A 19302-nucleotide genomic window follows, 5' to 3' on the forward strand; every position below is an offset into this window, starting at 1 on the left:
TTTTGTTTTTTGTTTTTTAATTTGACAGAGTTAGACAGTGAGGGAGAGAGACTGAGAGAAAGGTCTTCCTTTAGTTGGTTCACCCCCCAAATGGCTACTACGACCAGAGCTATGCTGATCCGAAGCCAGGAGCCAGGTATTTCTTCCTGGTCTCCCATGCGGGTATAGGCGCCCAAGCACTTGGGCCATCCTCCACTGCCTTCCCGGACCACAGCAGAGAGCTAAACTGGAAGAGGGGGCACTAGAACCCGGTGCCCATAAGGGATGCTGGCGCTGCAGGCAGAGGATTAACCAAGTGAGCCACGGCATCAGCCCCGCTTAACCAGTTTAATTACTGTATAAAGAACTCTCACTTTTCTATGTTTTAGTAAAACTCAACTTTCTTGCCTGGCTCATTATAAGATTAATCAGCACAAAGAAGAAGAGAAAGTTTCATTGTACACTGAAATCCCTTTCCAACATGGTTGTCAAGCAGAGGAGAACTTCAGAATTGCAGTGTAGCACACCTGGAGCCTAAAGCTCTCCAATCTGCCTCACCTGGCCAAAAGAAACCAAAGAGCAATGAATTTGGAGATTTTGTTCATTCGTAATAAGAAGCTGGTGTTATAATGAAATTTGAGATGAAAGTAAAGTAGACAGTACCTGGCACATAACTGTAGACAGTGAATTTTAACTCTAAATCCGGTTAACAAGGAATGTGAACTGTTATACTGTTAATTTACACCTTGTCACCAATAAATCAGATACCAACTAAATCTTTAACACCTGGAAACTGAGCCAAAGATTAGTAGTTCTGACTCTCCAATAAAATCTTTGTTTTGAACCCACTGGATAAACTAATTAATAGTGCAATTTCTCAGTTTTTAAGTCTTTTCAATAAAGTATTACAGAACCAAGTTGAATCCATTTGCCTGTGCACATCCAAAAGCCAAACACCAAGGTCATGGCCATTTAAGGAAAAACAGTTTATTATGAGGCAGGAGCAGTGCTGGAATCTGACTTCCCATACAGCTTTTACAAAAGATATTTATTAAGAAGGGGACTAGGTGTGACTGTGGGAGGAACATGGGAGTTAATTGGTTAATTAAGAAAGGGTCGGCCGGCGCCGCGGCTCACTAGGCTAATCCTCCACCTTGCGGCGCTGGCACACCGGGTTCTAGTCCCAGTCAGGGCGCCAGATTCTGTCCTGGTTGCCCCTCTTCCAGGCCAGCTCTCTGCTGTGGCCAGCGAGTGCAGTGGAGGATGGCCCAAGTGCTTGGGCCCTGCACCCCATGGGAGACCAGGATAAGTACCTGGCTCCTGCCTTCGGATCAGCACAGTGCGCCGCAGCGCCGGCCGCGGCGGCCATTGGAGGGTGAACCAACGGCAAAGGAAGACCTTTCTCTCTGTCTCTCTCTCTTACTGTCCACTCTGCCTGTCAAAAAAAAAAAAAAGAAAGAAAGAAAGAAAGAAAGAAAGAAAGGGTCACTCCTGGTTTTTCTGAGCAGATGCATGTCAGCTACACATGTTCAAAAATGGCAGCCTTAACCTACTTGGTGAGGGGAGATTTTGGCCCAAAATGTTATTAGTTCTTTTAGTGATTTCTAGCTGCTTTTCATAGTTTTATCTGGAAGTCTCAACAAAGTATTGTGCTGCTCTGCAAGATGAGCTAGTGTTAGTTCCTTGTTTCCTAATCCTGTAGGGAAGGGCTCAATAACTCTGGATTTCTTTAAATTATAAAATAGCCTGAAAAAATCATTTATGTTGTCCAAATAAAACAATTAGTGAGATCCCTGTGTTTGCAATAAGAAAAAGTTTTAACATCTCTCTCAAGTTTTCTTTCAATATTCTCTTCCACTTGCACAAAAGTACTTTAAAAAGTTCATGGAAAATGAAATTAAAAGCTGTTTATTTTGGTGAAGAAATTTTGGAATTCTTGCAAATCGTATATTTAAAAGTTAGTATTTAGGCCGGTGCCACGGCTTAACAGGCTAATCCTCCGCCTAGTGGCACCGGCACACCAGGTTCTAGTCCTGGTCGGGGCACTGGATTCTGTCCCGGTTGCCCATCTTCCAGGCCAGCTCTGTGCTATGGCCAGGGAGTGCAGTGGAGGATGGCCCAAGTCCTTGGGCCCTGCACCCCACGGGAGACCAGGAGAAGCACCTGGCTCCTGCCTTCGGATCAGTGTGGTGTGCCGGCCACATTGGAGGGTGAACCAACGGCAAAGGAAGACCTTTCTCTCTGTCTCTCTCTCTCTCTCTCACTGTCCACTCTGCCTGTTAAAAAAAAAAAAGTTAGTATTTAGCCAAATTTTAACATTTGATTTCTCACTATCCTGTGCCTAATATTCACAGTGTCCCAAAAATGGCTTGTAGAACCTTACATATTTTCACTTTATTGATTTACAAATGCCAATAATATATTTTAACATTTAGAAGATTTCCAGATTTGTAACTTAGCCATTTATTGTATGAAAATAAAATGTAAACAGCAAATTTTTAAAACTTGGTTTTAAGTCTTAGGACTTTAATTAGTTTGGTACAGAGGAAAACGGTTCAATAAACGATCAACTAATAACCAAAAAAAAAAAAAGAAAAGGAACCAAATCAAAACTGTAAGGTGAGTGTCTAATGATTTTCCATCAAAATTCTCTAAAAAACTGCAATGTGCCGGATTCTGTCCCATTTGCCCCTCTTCCAGGCCAGCTCTCTGCTGTGGCCAGGGAGTGCAGTGGAGGATGGCCCAAGTGCTTGGGCCCTGCACCCCATGGGAGACCAGGAGAAGCACCTGGCTCCTGCCATCGGATCAGTGCGGTGCGCTGGCCGCAGCGCGCCGGCCGCGGTGGCCATTGGAGGGTGAACCAACGGCAAAAGGAAGACCTTTCTCTCTGTCTCTCTCTCTCACTGTCCACTCTGCCTCTCTCAAAAAAAAAAAAAAAGACATGACTATAACTTATGAGACATAATAATATCCTCCTTTTAATACACTGAAAGGAAGTGATTTTTAAAATAAAAAGATTTATTTATTTATTTGAAAGACAGAGTTACACAGAGAGAGAAGTCTTCCATCTGCTGGTTCACTCTTCAACTTGCTGCAACAGCCAGAGCTGCACTGATCTGAAGCCAGGAGCCAGGGTCTTCTAGGTCTGAGCAGCTGGGACTCAAACTGGCACCCATATGGGATGCCAGAACTACAGGCGGCAGCATTACCTTCTATGCCACAGCACCGGCCCCAAGGAAGTGATTCTTGAGAACAAGTTTTACTATTAAGTTGCATAAAACTATTCTTTATGGACCGAGGTCCTGCATGGGAAGTTAGTTCACAGTGACTTTTGTTATTTATTTAACTCTCTTATATATGACATCAGTGATCACCTAACACTCTTGACATGTGCTGCCTAGGCTATCGAAGCCTTTTGGATCCAGTAGCTTGACAAGGCCATAAGCAAAGTGGAAGTTCTTTCCTCCCTTCAAAGAAAAGTAAATCCTTCTTTGATGGCTACTTCTTTCCACTGGGGTCTCACCCACAGGGTCCTTTATGTAGCACATTTTTTCCCAGAGTGTCTTGGCTTTCCATGCCTGAAATGCTCCCCTTGGGCTTTCTAGCCAGACTAGAATGCCTTAAGGGCTGATTTTGGGATCAGAGTGCTATCTAAAGCGATTATCATTCTATGAGTCTGCTGTATGGACTGCTTCCTATTTTGTTTTTAAAGGATTTTCTCTTTTTTTTTTTGAAAGGCAGAGTGGACAGTGAGAGAGAGAGACAGAGAGAAAGGTCTTCCTTTGTTCCTTTGCTGTTGGTTCACCCTCCAATGGCCACCACGGCCGGCTCACCGCGCTGATCCGAAGCCAGGAGCCAGGTGCTTCTCCTGGTCTCCCATGGGGTGCAGGGCCCAAGCACTTGGGTCATCCTCCACTGCACTCCCTGGCCATAGCAGAGAGCTGGCCTGGAAGAGGGGCAACCGGGACAGAATCCAGCGCCGCAGGCGGAGGATTAGCCTAGTGAGCCACAGCGCCAGCCGGACTGCTTCCTATTTTGGAGTCTTCACTTCTTTCTAATTCTTTCTTCTTATTTCCAAACACTTAGTCCTATTAATATGATCACTCTTGATCATATCTATATGGTCACTTGTTCCTATCCATTTGATCTTTCTTACACTTAAGCTGCTATTTTTATTAGCCAGCTTCAGGGATTTGGGGGTCTTATGGTTGTTAGTTTGTACCCTTAGAAGTATGCCCATATGAATGTATGTAGGACTATACTGCTTTGCAGTTGCATACTTCATACATTTGACAATTACATCTTCATTATCTTGGTGATTCCACTGTGCCACCCTCCCACCCTCATTCCCACCTCCCTACCTGTTCCCTTTCTTATTTTCACTCTTATTCTTTGCAAAGATCTATTTTCACTTAAGTATACATATGTGATTAACTCAATGTTTAGTGTTCAATGAATTGTATGAAAGAGAAAAAGATATGAAAAATATTATAAAGGAAAAGATAAAGAAATAGAATAAGAAGCTGTTCCTCAACAGTCAACAGGAGAGCTGTTCATAATCATTGCTTCTCAAAGAGTCAATTTCGTTTCTATATGTTGTCTTTTAGGTGTTCTATTAGTTATCACATGTCAGGGAGAACATATAAAATTTGTCCCTTTGGGACTGGCTTATTTCACTAAGTATGATGTTTTCCAGTTTATCCATTTCATTGCAAATGACTAGACTTCTTTTTTTTTTACTGCTATGTAGTATTCCATGGTGTACATATCCCATAATTTCTGTATCCAGTGTTCAGTTGATAGGCATTTGGGTTGATTCCATGTCCTTGCTATTGTGAATTGAGCTGTGATAAACATGGAGGTACAGATAGCTCTTTCGTATGCTGATTTCATTTTTCTTGGGTAGTTTCCCAGAAGTGAAATGGCTGGGTCATGTAAAAGGTTTATATTCCCACCTCTGAAGTATCTCCACACGGTCTTCCATGATGGCTTTACCAGTTTACATTCCCACCAACAGTGGATTAGGGTGCCTTTTTCCCCACATCCATGCCAGCATTTGTTTTTTGTTGGTTTCTGTATGAAAGCCGTTCTAACTTGGATGAGGTGAAACTTCATCGTTTTGATTTGCATTTCTCTGATGATGAGCAATCCTGAGTATTTTTTTCATGTATCTGTTGGCCCTCTGGATTTCCTCTTTTGAAAAATGTCTGTTTAAGTCCTTTGCCCATTTCTTAACTAGATTGTTTGTTTTGTTGTTGTTGAGTTTATTGATCTCTTTATATATTCTGGTTATTAAACTTTTATCACTTGTATAGTTTGCAAATATTTTCTCCCATTCTGTCAGTTGTGTCTTCACTTTGCTGATTATTTCTTTAGCAGTGCAGAAGCTTTTCAGTTTGATATAATCCCATTTGTCGGTTTTGGCTTTGATTGCCTGTGCCTCTGGGGTCTTTTCCAAGAACTCTTTGTCTATGCCTATGTCTTGTAGGGTTTCCCCCAATGTTCTCATAATTTGATGGTGTCGAGTTGTAGATTTAGGAATTTAGTCCATTTTTAGTGGATTTTGGTGAAAGGTGTCAGGTCAAGGTCTTGTTTCAAATTTCTGCATATGGTGATCCTGTTTTCCCAGCCCTATTTGTTGAAGAAACTGTCCTTGCTCCAGGGGTTGATTTTAGTTCCTTTGTCAAAAATAAGTTGATTGTAGATGTTTGGATTGATTTCAGGTATTACTATTCTGTTCCATTGGTCTATCCATCTGTTTTTGTAACAGTACCAAGCTGTTTTGATTATAATTGCCCTGTAGTATGTCTTGAAATCTGGTATTGTGATGCCTCCTGCTTTGTTTTTGTTGTATAAAATTGCTATAGCTATTCGGGGTCTCTTTTGTTTCCATATGAATTTCAACATCATTTTTTCTATATCTGAGAAGAATGTCTCTGATATTTTGATTGGTATTGCATTGAATTTGTAAATTGCTTTCTGTAGTATGGATATTTTGATGATATTGTTTCTTCCAATCCATGAACATGGAAGATTTTTCCATTTTTTCATATCTTCCTTTGTTTCTTTCTTTAATGTTTTATAATTCTCATCATAGAGACCTTTGACATCCTTGGTTAAATTTATTCCAAGGTATCTGACTTTTTTTGGTCGCTGTTGTGAATGGGATTAGTCTTAGAAGCTCTTTGTCAGCTGTGGCATTGTTTGTGTATACAAAGGCTGTTGATTTTTGTTTGTTTATTTTGTATCCTGCTACCTTTCCAAACTCTTCTATGAGTTCCAATAGTCTCTTAGTGGAGTCTTTTGGATCCCCTATATATAGGGTCATGTCATCTGCAAATAGGGATAGTTTGACTTCCTCCTTCCTGATTTGTACCCCTTTGATTCCTTTTTCTTGTCTAATGGCTCTGGCTAGAGCTTCCAGGATTATATTGAATGCAAATATAGTGAGAGTGGGCATCATTGTCTGGTTCTAGATCTCAGTTGAAATGCTTCCAACTTTTCCCCATTCAATATGACACTGGCTGCGGGTTTGCCTTGATTGTGTTGAGGATTGTCCCTTCTATATCCAATTTACTTAGAGTTTTCACCATGAAAGGGTGTTGTATTTTGTCAAATGCTTTCTCTGAATCTATTGAGTAACATATGGTTTTTGTTCTTCAATTTGTTAATGTTATGTATCATATTGATTGATTTACAACTGTTGAACCATTCGTGCATACCAGGAATAAATCCCACTTGGTCTGGGTGGATTATCTTTCTGATGTGTTCATCCAATCATTTTTAGCAAATGTTATTCTTATAACAGGCTTGTTTTTGGTCAGTTATACAACATTTTTTAGTTTTAATTGTATAACCATAAATATGCATGTCTCATTTCTACATTGTATTTATAAGAATATCATAAACATTTCAAATCTACCTAAAAAAAGATGTTATTCACATTTTTTTAGAAAGTTTTTATTTAATGAATACAAATTTCATAGGTATAGCTTTAGGTATATAGCAGTTCTTCTCCCCATACCCACTCTCCCACCCTCATTCCCATCCCACCTCCTTCCTCTCCCATCCCATTCTTCATTAAGATTCATTTTTTATTATCTTTATGTACAGAAGACCAACTCAATAATAAGTTAAGATTTCAACAGAGTTTGCACCCACACAGACACACTAAGTATAAAGTACTGTTTGAAGACAAGTTTTACCATTAATTCTCATAGTACAACTCATTAAGGACAGGGGTTCTACATGGGGAGTAAGTGCAAAGTGACTCCATTTATTGATTTAACAATTGACACTCTTATTTATGACATCAGTGATCACCCGAGGCTCTTTTCATGAGCTGCCAAGGCTGTAGAAGCCTTTTGAGTCCACAAACTCCATCAGTGTTTATACATGGCCATAAGCAAGGTGGAAGTTCTCTCCTCCCTTCAGAGAAAAGTACATCCTTCTTTGATGGCCCCTTCTTTCCACTGGGATCTCACTCACAGAGATCCTTCATGTAGATCATTTTTTTTGCCTCAGTATCTTGGCTTTCCATGCCTAAAATGCTCTCGTGGTCAGCACAATTTTTTAATGATTCCATTCTATTTATCTTTTTTTTTTTTTAGATTTATTTTATTTATTTAAAAGGCAAAGAGATTGAGAGAGAGAGAGAGAACACTATCTCCCATATGCTAGTTTACTTCCCAAATAGCTGCAACAGCAGCGTCAGGCCAAAGCCAGGAGCCAGGAACTCCATCCTGATCTCCCACATGGATTGCATGGCCTAAGTACTTGAGACATCTTCCTCTGGTTTCCCAAGTACATTAGCAGGGAGTTGGATAGGAAGCAAAAACAATCAGAACTTGAACTGGCACTCTGATACTTGATGCCGGCATTGCAAGTAGCGGCTTAACCTGATGTGCCACAGTGCTGGCTCATAACCTCTAATCTTAATAAGTATTCTTTCCAAAGTGCACATGAGCATCAGATTAAAATAGTTTTCTGGGATTTTCATGGGAAAAGTATAAGTTAACTATTTTTTTCTAGAAGCCGATACTGTGACATACTAGGTTAAGCCTCCACCTGCGGCATTGGCATCCCATATGGGTGCTGGTTCGTGTCCCAGCTGCTCCTCTTCCAATCCAGCTCTCTGCTAATAGCCTGGGAAGGCAGTGGAAATGGCCCAAGTGCTTGATCTCCTATACCCATGTGGGAAACCCAGAAAAAGCTCCTGGCTCCTGGCTTCGGATCAGCCCAACTCCAGCCTTACTGGACATTTGTGGAATAAACAGAGGAATTCTCTCTCTGTTTGTAACTCTGCCTCTCAAGTAAATAAATACATCTTTTTAAAAAATTTTTTTTCTGTTAAGGCTTTTTGAACTTACATTTTCTGAGATTGTACATAATGTTTCAGTGACTGGGTTTTTATTCTCATCCTTTTATGTTCTTCCCAATTCTGTGACCCTAAACTTGCCTATGGCTGTTATGTACTTCTCCTGTTTTTTTCATTCATTTAAAACATAATAAAAATAATTTAAAAAGCTGGTGTTTAGCATAGCAGTTAAGACGCCTTTAGCCCACATGGGAGTACCTGGGTTCAGTTCTCAGCCGTGGCTCCCAATCTGTCTTCCTGCCTGTGCAGGCTATGGGAAACAGTGGTGATGGCTTAGGTAAATTGGGTCCTGCCACTCACATGGGAGACCTAAGTTGTATTCCCACCTGACGGTTTTGGTCCCAGCTGTTGCCAGCAAATGGAATCTCTCCATGTCTGTCTCTCTCTTAGTCTCTGCCACATAAAATTATTATTTTAAAAAACTTCAAGCAGTTTTCATATCTTTATACAAATGATTCAGTTTCTTTCAGACCTTGTTATTAAAGAACTTCTGCATTTCTCCTTGATTATGTGCCCCTGTTTCCTTAGTTGATATGTATTTTTATTTACATCTTGGATCACAAATATCCTTGCAGTACCACTGGTTTCTTTTTTCTTTGAAATACTTTTATTTAATTAGTTTTAGCACTTAATTCTTCTGTGTTTACCCCTACCTCACTTCTGAACTATTTTTCTAAAGGTCAAGCTAGTGACCAAATCAGAGAACCTATGTAGGCCAGAATCTGTTTAACTAAATTACTTATCTGTTTGAACAATCAACAGATTATTTTCAGCTTAATTTACTATTCATTCATCTTCATCAAATCAGGAGGATCTGTTAGAGTAGGGGTTAAAACAAGCTTGGACCCAGGCTACCTAGACAGATCCTCTCTACCACTCTGCTGGTGTTCTTAGACCAAGTACTTGATGAATCTAAATCTATTCCTCATCTACAAATTAAGGATAGCAGGAATTTCTATCTGAAAGAGAGGTTATGAAGATTAAATGAGTTAGTTTGCATATACTGCTCAGAACTGTCTCTTGCTTAGAGCAATACTAGGTAAAGATTTCCTGCTGGTGGTAGTGACAGTAGCAGTGATATCTGGTTTGCTGATGAAAAAGGCAAGACAGAACTAGGATACTTGGAGAACTCAGAAAGTAGCATAGTGATTACTATTGGTGAAATATTCTAAAATGAAACAGATCAGATATATATATGAACTATTAAATTTGCAAATGATTAAAGCCAGTGTTGTGGTATGTTAGGTCAAGCCTCTGCCTGTGGCGCAGGCATCCCATATGGACACCAGTTTGAGTCCCAGCTGCTCATCTTCCAATCCAGTTCCCTGCTAATGACCTGGGAAAGCAGCGGAAAATGGCCCAAGTCCTTGGGTCCCTGTACCCATGTGGCAGACCTGGAAGAAGCTCCTGGCTTCTGGCTTCAGATCGGCCCAGCTCCAACCATTGTGGCCATTTGGGGAGTGAACTAGCAGATGGAAGACCTCTCTCTGTCTCTCCCTCTCTCTGTCTCTAAGTCTGCCTCTCAAATAAAGTATTTATAAAATAAATAAAATATAAATAAATTTGCCAATTATAAAACTTTGGAACACAGTTTTTCATTACTTCACTTTTAAGCACCTTGATCTGTTGAATCAAGAGGAAGTATTTTGTTATATATAATAATATGAAGACTTCTATTTACAATTATTTGTGTGAAGCAAAATACAGAAATAAATTATGTCGAACATAATCCCAGATGTAAAATTTTTGAGTTTGCCAAATTACATTTTAATAAGAAAAATACTGTAAGTTTGAACTTATATAATGGATTGCATTTGGAGACAAGAGTTTGCTACTAGAATAATATCAAGACCATTGCTAAAGTAGAACTCAGTTTTCTTAGGATAAGCCTACTGTGAAAATTGACAGAGACCTTTATTAAAACTAGAATAAAATATGTTATTGGTTTCAGACTTTTCCAGAGGATAGATAAGGTAGGAGCCATGATATTTTTTGAAACCAGAAATAACATTATAGCAGAAAACAAGCTATTTATTTGCAGTACACTTTATGAAAAAGGTAATCAAACCAATCAATTATTTCTAGTTTATTTTTGTTTTGTTTTGTTTTGTTTTGGTCTATTTGAGAGGCACAGAGACACATAGACAGACAGAACCTCCATATGCTAGTTCACTCCCTAAATGCCTGCTGTGAGCAGGACAGGACTAGCACCGGAAATGCAGTCCACATCTCCTACGTGGGAAGCCAGAACCTAATTATTTAAGCCATCACCACTGCCTCTGAGGGTTTGCATTGGCAGGAAGCTGGATTCAGATCACATGCAGGCACTCTCATGGGGGACAAGGGCATTGTAACCCCTAGACTAAACATTCACTCCTTTTTTATATTTTTTCGGCTACATGGTAACAGAGTTCAAAGGTGTAAGAAAAAGTAAAAATATCTTTACTGTTGCTTTTTGCACTAGATTTGATTGTATAAAATAAATTTAAGAACATAAATGGATCCCAACCATTCCCTAATTAGAATCGGAATAATTTTAATTCACCAGCTCTCTATATAATAGCTTATCATTTCCAACATGTATTATACTCTTTTACACGCATTCCAAATAGGTCAGAGGTAATAAGGTATATAATTCATTAGAAGTTTATCATTGTTTTCAAATGTTTGTTTATGTACTTGAAAGACAGTTACAAAAAGAGATATCTTCCTTCCGCTTGTTCACTTCCCAAAGGGTCACAATAACTTGGGCTGGGTCAGTCTGAAGCCAGGAGCCTGGAACTCTATCTGGGTCTCCCATGTGAATAGCTTCTTTCCCAGGTGCATTAGCAGGAAGCCAGACTGGAAGTGGAGCAGCCAATACTTTAACCAAAGTTTATATAGGATACTGGTGTTGAAGGCAAGGATTAACCCACTGTTGCACAATGCCAGCCCCTCCTTTCTTTATAAAATTTTCGAGAGAGTTGAATTTCCATCCTAGCTTCATTGCTTGCTTACTTTGTGATGTTGAGTTAACAAATTCCTCTAATTTTTTGTGAAGAGGCTTTGCTGTTTTTAATTTTCTTTTAAAGATTTATTTATTTGAAAGAGTTACACAGAGCGAAGAAGAGAGAGAGCTTCCATCTTCTGGTTCACCCGCCAAATAGCCAAAATGGCCAGGGCTGGGCCAGACCAAAGCCAGGAGTCAGGGGCTTTTTCCAGATTTCCCTGGTGGATGCAGGGGCCCAAGCACTTAGGCTGTCTTCTGCTGCTTTCCCAGGCTGTTACCAGGGAGCTGGGTCAGAAGTGGAGCAGCTGATTCTGGAACCAGCGTCCATCTGGGATACCAGCATTACAGGTCACAGGTTTACTCAGTACACCAAAACACCGGCCACTGTTTTAAATTATTTAAAAAGCAGGCAGAGAAGCAGAGCTGTCATCCACTAGTTTTCGCCCTAAGCACCCCACAAACACCAGAGCTGCGACAGGCTGAAATTTGGAGCCAGAATCTCAATCCAGATCTCCCTTGTGTGTAGCATGGACCAAGTACCTGAGTTACTATCTCCAGCCTCTTAGAAACCAGGCACTTCAGTGTGGAATGTGGGCACCCAAGCTTGTGTCTTAACTGCTAGGCCAAAAGCCTGGAATCCTCAGTTTTGTCATCATTGCATTGACTCAACCTTTTCAAGTTTTATACTGGTTATATGCTGAGTGTTTTATTTGTATTATCTACTTAATCCTTACAATACTACTGTAATTTAAATACCATTGTCCCTAGTTAACAGAAGAGGAAACTAGGGAATAATCTGTACAAAGTTACCTGAGGGTTAGGTGCATAACCTATTTTCTTTTTATTTTAAAAGATTTATTTATTTATTTGAAATTCAGGGCTGCACAGAGAGAGAAGGACAGGCAGAAAGAGAGAGAGAGGTCTTCCATCCGCTGGTTCACTCCCCAGTTGTCCACAACAGCTGGAGCTGTGCCAATCCGAAACCAGGAGCTTCTTCAGGGTCTCCCACATGGGTGCTGGGGCCCAAGGAGTTGGGCTATCTTCCACTGCTTTCCCAGGCCATGGCAGAGAGCTGGATCAGAAGTGGACCAGCCGAGACTCAAACCAGCAGCGTTATGAGATGCCGTCACTGCGGGCAGCAGTTTTACCCGCTGAGGCACAGTGCCAGCCCCATAACCTGTTTTTTGTTTTTTTTTTTAAAGATTTATTTTATTTATTTGAAAGACAGAGTTACAGAGAGAGGTAGCGACAGATAGAGAGGTCTTCCATCCGCTGGTTCACTCCCCAGATGGCCGCAATAGGTGGAGCTGCGCCCATCTGAAGCCAGGAGCTTCTTCTGGGTCTCCCACATAGGTGCAGGGGCCCAAGGACTTGGGCCATCCTCTACTGCTATCCCGGGCCATAGCAGAGAGCTGGATGGGAAGAGGAGCAACCGGGACTACAACCAGCGCCCATATGGGATGCCAGCGCTTCAGGCCAGGGCTTTAACCTGCTGTGCCACAGTGCTGGCCCCGTGTTTTCATATCAGGTCTGCTGACTCCACAGCCCCAGATTTTTAAGTCTCGTCTTTATTTTGCCTCTCATCTTGAAAATATTAATAATAATAATACCTACTTCACAGAGTTCCTATAAGAAGTTGAATGAGTTAAATATGAAACACCTGGTTACTTAAGATCCCTTTGTATTTGTAGTTAAGAAAATTAACAATTTTATTACTAGTTTTTATCTTATCAAATCTTTATTTCTCAGTTTACCACAAATTTTAATGGCTCCCATGACTTGTTTTTCAAGAATATATTACCAAATCTGGCTTTATTTAGAGCCCAATAAGAAATTTTTAAATAAGTCACATAATGTTTGTAAAATTCTGATTAAACAAACAACAAAACATGTAGTTCTCAATGTACATGGAAATTGTATAATCAATTTAAGAGTAATTCAGAAGTCAGCTTAAACATGAGCATTATTCTACACAGTGGCAAATTTTAAGTGTTAGCCCATCAGAAACAGAATGCCACTGCTGTGTAAAACATAGAAAGATGAAATGGAGGTTAAGCTAACTGTGCGTGAAATTGTAGTCACTAAAGAAATTTCACAGTTACTTAAAATAGCTTCACCTTTATAATGTGTCTGTAGTGTCAGTACATGAACTGATTTCTTCAAAGGAAACAGAAATATAAACAAATGTCTTTAACAGATTGTTCTAATTATAATGTAAAAGCATTGACTTTTTTTAAGATAATGAATAAGGTTTGGGAGAATTTCAAATTCAATGTAAGTATCACAGAGACACTTGAGTAGCAACAGTACTAAATGTTGGCACAGGGACCAGCGCTGTGGCACAGTGGATTAATGCCCTGGCCTGAAGCACCAGCATCCCATATGGGCGCCGGTTCAAGACCTGGATGCTCCACTTCCTGTCCAGCTCTCTGCTATGGCCCAAGTCCTTGGGCCCCTGCACCCACGTGGGAGACCGGGAATAAACTCTTGGCTTCTGGCTTCAGATCGGCACAGCTCTGGCCATAGTGGCCATCTGGGGAGTGAACCATCGGATGGAAGACACCTCTCTCTCTCTCTCTCTCTCTCTCTCTCTCTCTGCCTCTGCTCTCTCTGTGTAACCCTTTCAAATAAATAAATAAATCTTTAAAAAATATTGACACAGATATTTACTTAATGATAATAGCCACTAACCTTAAATTCTTACTATTTGAAGGCACTATTTTAAGTGATTTATAAGTTTATAAGTGATTTATAATGTTCACAGTAAACCAAATGTTCACAATATCATTACTTTCCCTATTTTATAGTTGGTTCTGAGACACCTAGATTTTCCCTAAAGTCAAACAACTAAAAAGTGGCTATACCAAAACTTTTAAATTTACTTTATGAGCTTGTTTAATTGAATTGAAAATATTATTTAAATTTATTGTTTTTTATCTCTGCCTTTAATTCGAAAAATGTCCTGTTTTCAGTACAAATTAGGGTCATTCTCTGTCTAAGCATATTAAAACAGTGTCACGTTTGCAGATTGTAATATGTAAAAAAGAAATCCTTAAAGTAATTCAGGCTACCTTACAACTATATTTCCTAGGCATACCTGTATCACAGTCAAAATAAACTTTCCATTTATACGCTAACTGCGTTTTCATGTGATATGCTCTAAAAATTCTGAAATAAGCCAGAAGTCACTATCCTTTAGGAGTTTGCTGGAATATGATTCGCAGGATATTCTGTGTTAATTGAATAAAACATAATATCTAATACTATGGGGGTGACCACTGAAATAATTAAGCATAAATAAAAATTGGAAGAAAGAGTGAATCAATAGATCTCTTAGAGTTGATATATTGTGAGCTATAGATAGAACACTGTTTAACATTATGGAAGTGACCAGTGGAAGAACTAAAAGTTACTGGGTGGAGAATGGGAAGTCGAGAAAGATTTTTACTTACTATTTTATACCTTTGTGCTGTTCCCTTTTTATAACAAATATTTCCAGATGTAATGATATCTTGAAAGAACTCAAATTTGAGAAGGGTGTTTAACCTAGTGGTTAAGACACTGCTTAGATTGCCCACATCCAGTGCTGGCGTGCCCATATTTGAGTCCCAACTACTCTCCTGATTCCAGCTCCCTGCTAATCCACACCCTGGGGGCCAGTGTGTGGTTCAAGTAGTTGGATCCCTACTATCCACGTGGGAGATCAAGTTGAGTTCCAGGCTCCTGGCTTCAGCCTGGCACAGCCCTAGCTGTTGCAGGCATTTGGGAAGTAAACAAGAGAATGGAAGATATTTCTTTTGCTCTTTCTCTCTCTCTCATTCCCTCTCCCTCTCCTTTCCCTTCTCCCCTTCCCTCCCCCTCCTTCCCCCTCCCTCTCCCTCCCTCTCTTTGTGTGTGTGTGTATGTGTCTGCCTTTCAAATAAGAAATTTAGGGAGATATGTGCTTAAGTACACATGTGTTATGAAAGCACCCAGGAGGAAACTGCATAACCGTTTGACACATCAGGTAAATTTCATCACTTGTTTATATATGAGATGACACTTACGGTAAGTTGGAAAATGATTAGAAGAGCCTCTCTGGCATAAGGAAAAGTTAAGAAGGCACAGAACCATGAGAGTATGGCCATCTGAGATAAACAGGCAGCTGGGTGATGGTTAGAGATGATCTTGGTTAGGTAAGCAGGAGCCAAGTGATGTAGGGCCTTGTGTGCCTTGATGAAGAATTTGGACTTTATCCTACAGGCAGGGAACAGAGTAAAGGATTATAAGCAGTGAACTAATACCAGATTTATATTTTAATGAGTTTTTGTTGGTATGAAACAATAGTTGATAGGACAAAGGGGAATATCTTTGCCAGAAAAATAATTTATATTACTGTTTTCTAGCAGGACTATAAAAGGCTTAAAAACAAAACATTTGCAGTGAAAATGAAAGAGATCGATTTGAGGTAGATTTAGGTAGATAAAACCTACAGGATGGGGCCAGCATTTAGCCTAGGCTAACATGCTTACTTCCTGCGTCAGAGGACCTGGGTTTGATATCTGGCTCCTGCTTCTGACTCCTACTTCACTCTGATGTAGCCCCTCAGAGGCAGTGGTGAAGGTGCAAATAATTGCCACCCACATGGAAGATCTGGATTGTGTTCCCAGCTCCAAGCGTGGGCCATGCTCCGTGGCAGACATTTGTGAAGTGAATCAGTGAATGGGAGCTCTCACTCTTTGTTTCTCTCCCCTACCACTTCCACCCACAACCACTCTCTCAGTTAAATAAGTTTTATTTATCTTTTAAAGTTTATTTATTTGAGAGGCAGCTAGAGATAGAGATCTTCTCCAAATGGCTGCACTAGCCAAAGCTGGGCTAGGCCAAAGCCAAGAGCCAGGAACTCCATCCAAGTTTCCCATGCAGGTAGCAGGAGCCCAAGTCCTCAGAGCTCTTCAGTGCCTTCCCTGACACATTAGCAGGGAGCTGGATTGGAAGCAGAGCAGCCAAGACATGAACCAGCATGCTAGTATGAGATGCCAGTGTCACAGGTGGTACCTTAATCCTCTGGGCCAAAATGTCAGCCCCAGTTGAATAATTTTTTTAAATGAATATTCCTTTTGATCTAATTGAAAGGAAAAGCTACAAAGAAAGAGAGAGAGAATATCTTCCTTCCCCTGGCAGTCAAGGTAATACCAGGCCCAAGCCAGAAGCCTGGAACTCTGTCCAGATCTCCCACATGGGTGACAAGGGCCCAAGCATTTGAGCCATCATCATCATCTTCTGCTCCCAGGACACAGTAGCAGGAAGCTGGACAAGAAGCAGAGCAGCCAGGAATTGAACTGGTGCTCCCATATAGAATGCAGGTCTCCCAGGCAGCCACTTAACCCTCTGTACCACACAGCTCCCACCCCTAAATAATTTTTTAATTTCTTTAATGACCTATGGAAATATTAAAATGGATTACAGTGGGAAAAGGATGAATGATAATGCTCTCAGTGTTCTTGAGAAACAACTCAAACACAAGAGGGGTACAGTAGACTTCTGCTGTACATTTATTTATATATATGTACACACACACACATTATATGCACATTCTATATCCCTGTGATAGTTTAATTTATAAATTAGGCACAGTAAGAGATTAATAGCAGTAACTAATAAAATACATAGAACAAAAGTTATTTAAAGCTTATAAAGTATTTATTTCTGGAATTTTCCACGTAGTAGTTTCAATCTGCAAGGATAACTGAAAGTAAAGGAAGCAAAACCACAGGTAAAGAACTATTATAGTTACAAGATAGCTTATTGAGGAAATGGTGGTGAGTGGGCAAAAAGATAACAGTAGAGAATATTTCAATAAAGCATACCCTCTTAGCATAATTGAAAACCTTCCCAGTTTTCTCTTTGTAGAAAAAAATGTTAGATGTTTTCATTTAGAAGGTCATGAATTTTATTAGGGTACTATGATGCATTCTAAAATAAATAATATATTTGCCAACGAGCTAGCAAAAACTAAAAATGTATAATGGACTTGATGTTTCTCTTTTCCAGAAAGTTTCATTTTGCTCTTAAGTTTTATGTTAAATATATAAAGTTAAAATATATATTAGATGATTACTTTCTATAGCTTTAGTACAGAGAGCCTCTAATTTGTGTCAGATGTTTTGTGTGTTATTATTTTCAGATATTTGTAACCTCTCTTAAAGATGATTATAATTGCCCCCATTTTATGGAACACAGATGTTCAGTATTATAGTGGTAATATCAACACTCATACAGGGACTTGATTTCTTTTGATAAGCAGCTTTTTGCTGCCATATATAGTACCTTCTTGTTCAGTTTAGAGGCTATTGAATGTGTGAGTGTTGAGCCATATTTTGAGCTCAGCTCAGTTTTTCAAATTAACGGGAAAATATGTTGTGTTTTTCATTCAGGGGAAAAAAGATGTATTTTTTTCTCTTTGTGCCATGTAGTAAATAGTTTGCCATTTTCTGAAATCTTTTTATTTTTACCCATTAATTACCAAGAGGCTACTTTGTCTTAATTAGAAAGTACTTTTTAACATATTCAAATTTAGAGTCATTTTTCCCAGTTTTCTTCAAGATTTGGACATCAAGAAATATAGTGGCCATGTTCTCACTTTCTCAGGTTATTTCCTTTTATTGTATGATGTTTCCTAAGTATTGGTAGAACTGAAGGCATTGTTCCAAATGATACCTTGGATTGTTCATGATAGGACTTGAAGTTTGGTATGAGTGTAGTGGCAGGGATATGTGTGTGTATATATCATTGGTGTACTGGTTTCCAAGGGAACCCTCTTTCGAATTATCTTTCTCCCTTCTTGTAGGTGTGTGTATGACTTCTATTAGATGTATATACAGATCCTAATAATTGTCACAATATTGAAAGAAACGTACTTCTTTTTTCCCTCAAGTTTTGTAGTTAGAATAGTCCAATCTAGAATGCAGTAATGTCAAAGGAACATTTTCTTTTTTAACCAATACATAAAAATTGAGCATATTCACGGAGTACCATGTGATGTTTCAGTACACATGCACACTGTGTTATAATCAAATCAGGATAAACATACCTGTCACCTCAAACATTTATCATTTCTTGACTGTGAAAACATTCCAAATTGTTTCTTCTAGCTTTTTGTGTTTTGTTTTTAAAGATTTTATTTATTTGAGAAGTAGAGTTACAGACAAAGAGAAGGCGAGACAGAGAAAGGTCTTCACTGGTTCACTCCCCAACTGGCCACAACTGCCGGAGCTGGGCTGAATTATCTCTAGTCATCCTACTATGCATTCATTCTCCTGTCCAACTAAGAACCTATTAATCAACAATTCTACATCCTCCCTTTCCCCTGTTCTCCCTAGGCTCTGGTAACCTCCATTTATTCTGTTTTCTTGAGATCAAATTTTTTAGATTCTACTTATGAGTGAGATTATGCGATACTTACCTTTCTATGCCTTAAGTTTATTTGCATATAATAATAATCACCTCTGTTCCCATCCATGTTATCACAAATGGTAAGATTTCTTATTTTTAGGGGCTGTGTGGTGTTCCATTGTGTATATGTACTGCATCTTGATTCATTGAGGGATGCTTAAATTGTTTCCATTTCTTGGCTGTTGTGAATTTTGCTGCAGTAAACATGGGAGTGCTGGGGCTGGCACTGTGGTACAGCAAGTTAAAGTCCCTGCCTGCAGCACCCACATCCCATATGGGCACTGATTCAAGTCCCAGCTGCTCCACTTCTGATCCGGTGCCCTGCCAATGCTCCTTGGAAAAGCAACAAAGGATGGCCCAAATGCTTGGGCCACTGCACCATGTGGGACACCCAAAGAAGCTCTTGGCTCCTGGCTTCTGCCTGGCCCAGCCCCGGTCTTTGTAGCCATTTGGAGAGTGAACAAGCAGATGAAAGACCTCTTACTCTCTCTGTCTGCATTTCAAATAAATAAATATTTTGAAA

General features: G+C 39.7%; 1 protein-coding gene across 1 annotated transcript in view; it reads left to right on the forward strand.

The window, feature by feature from the left end:
- The window catches only part of SELENOF (selenoprotein F), a 48392-nt gene that overhangs the window by 13778 nt on the left and 15312 nt on the right, over nucleotides 1-19302 (forward strand).

This window comes from Oryctolagus cuniculus, chromosome 7 (genome assembly GCF_051225735.1).
Source record: "Oryctolagus cuniculus isolate XC-2025 breed Fujian yellow rabbit chromosome 7, ASM5122573v1, whole genome shotgun sequence".
Taxonomy (NCBI): Eukaryota; Metazoa; Chordata; class Mammalia; order Lagomorpha; family Leporidae; genus Oryctolagus; species Oryctolagus cuniculus.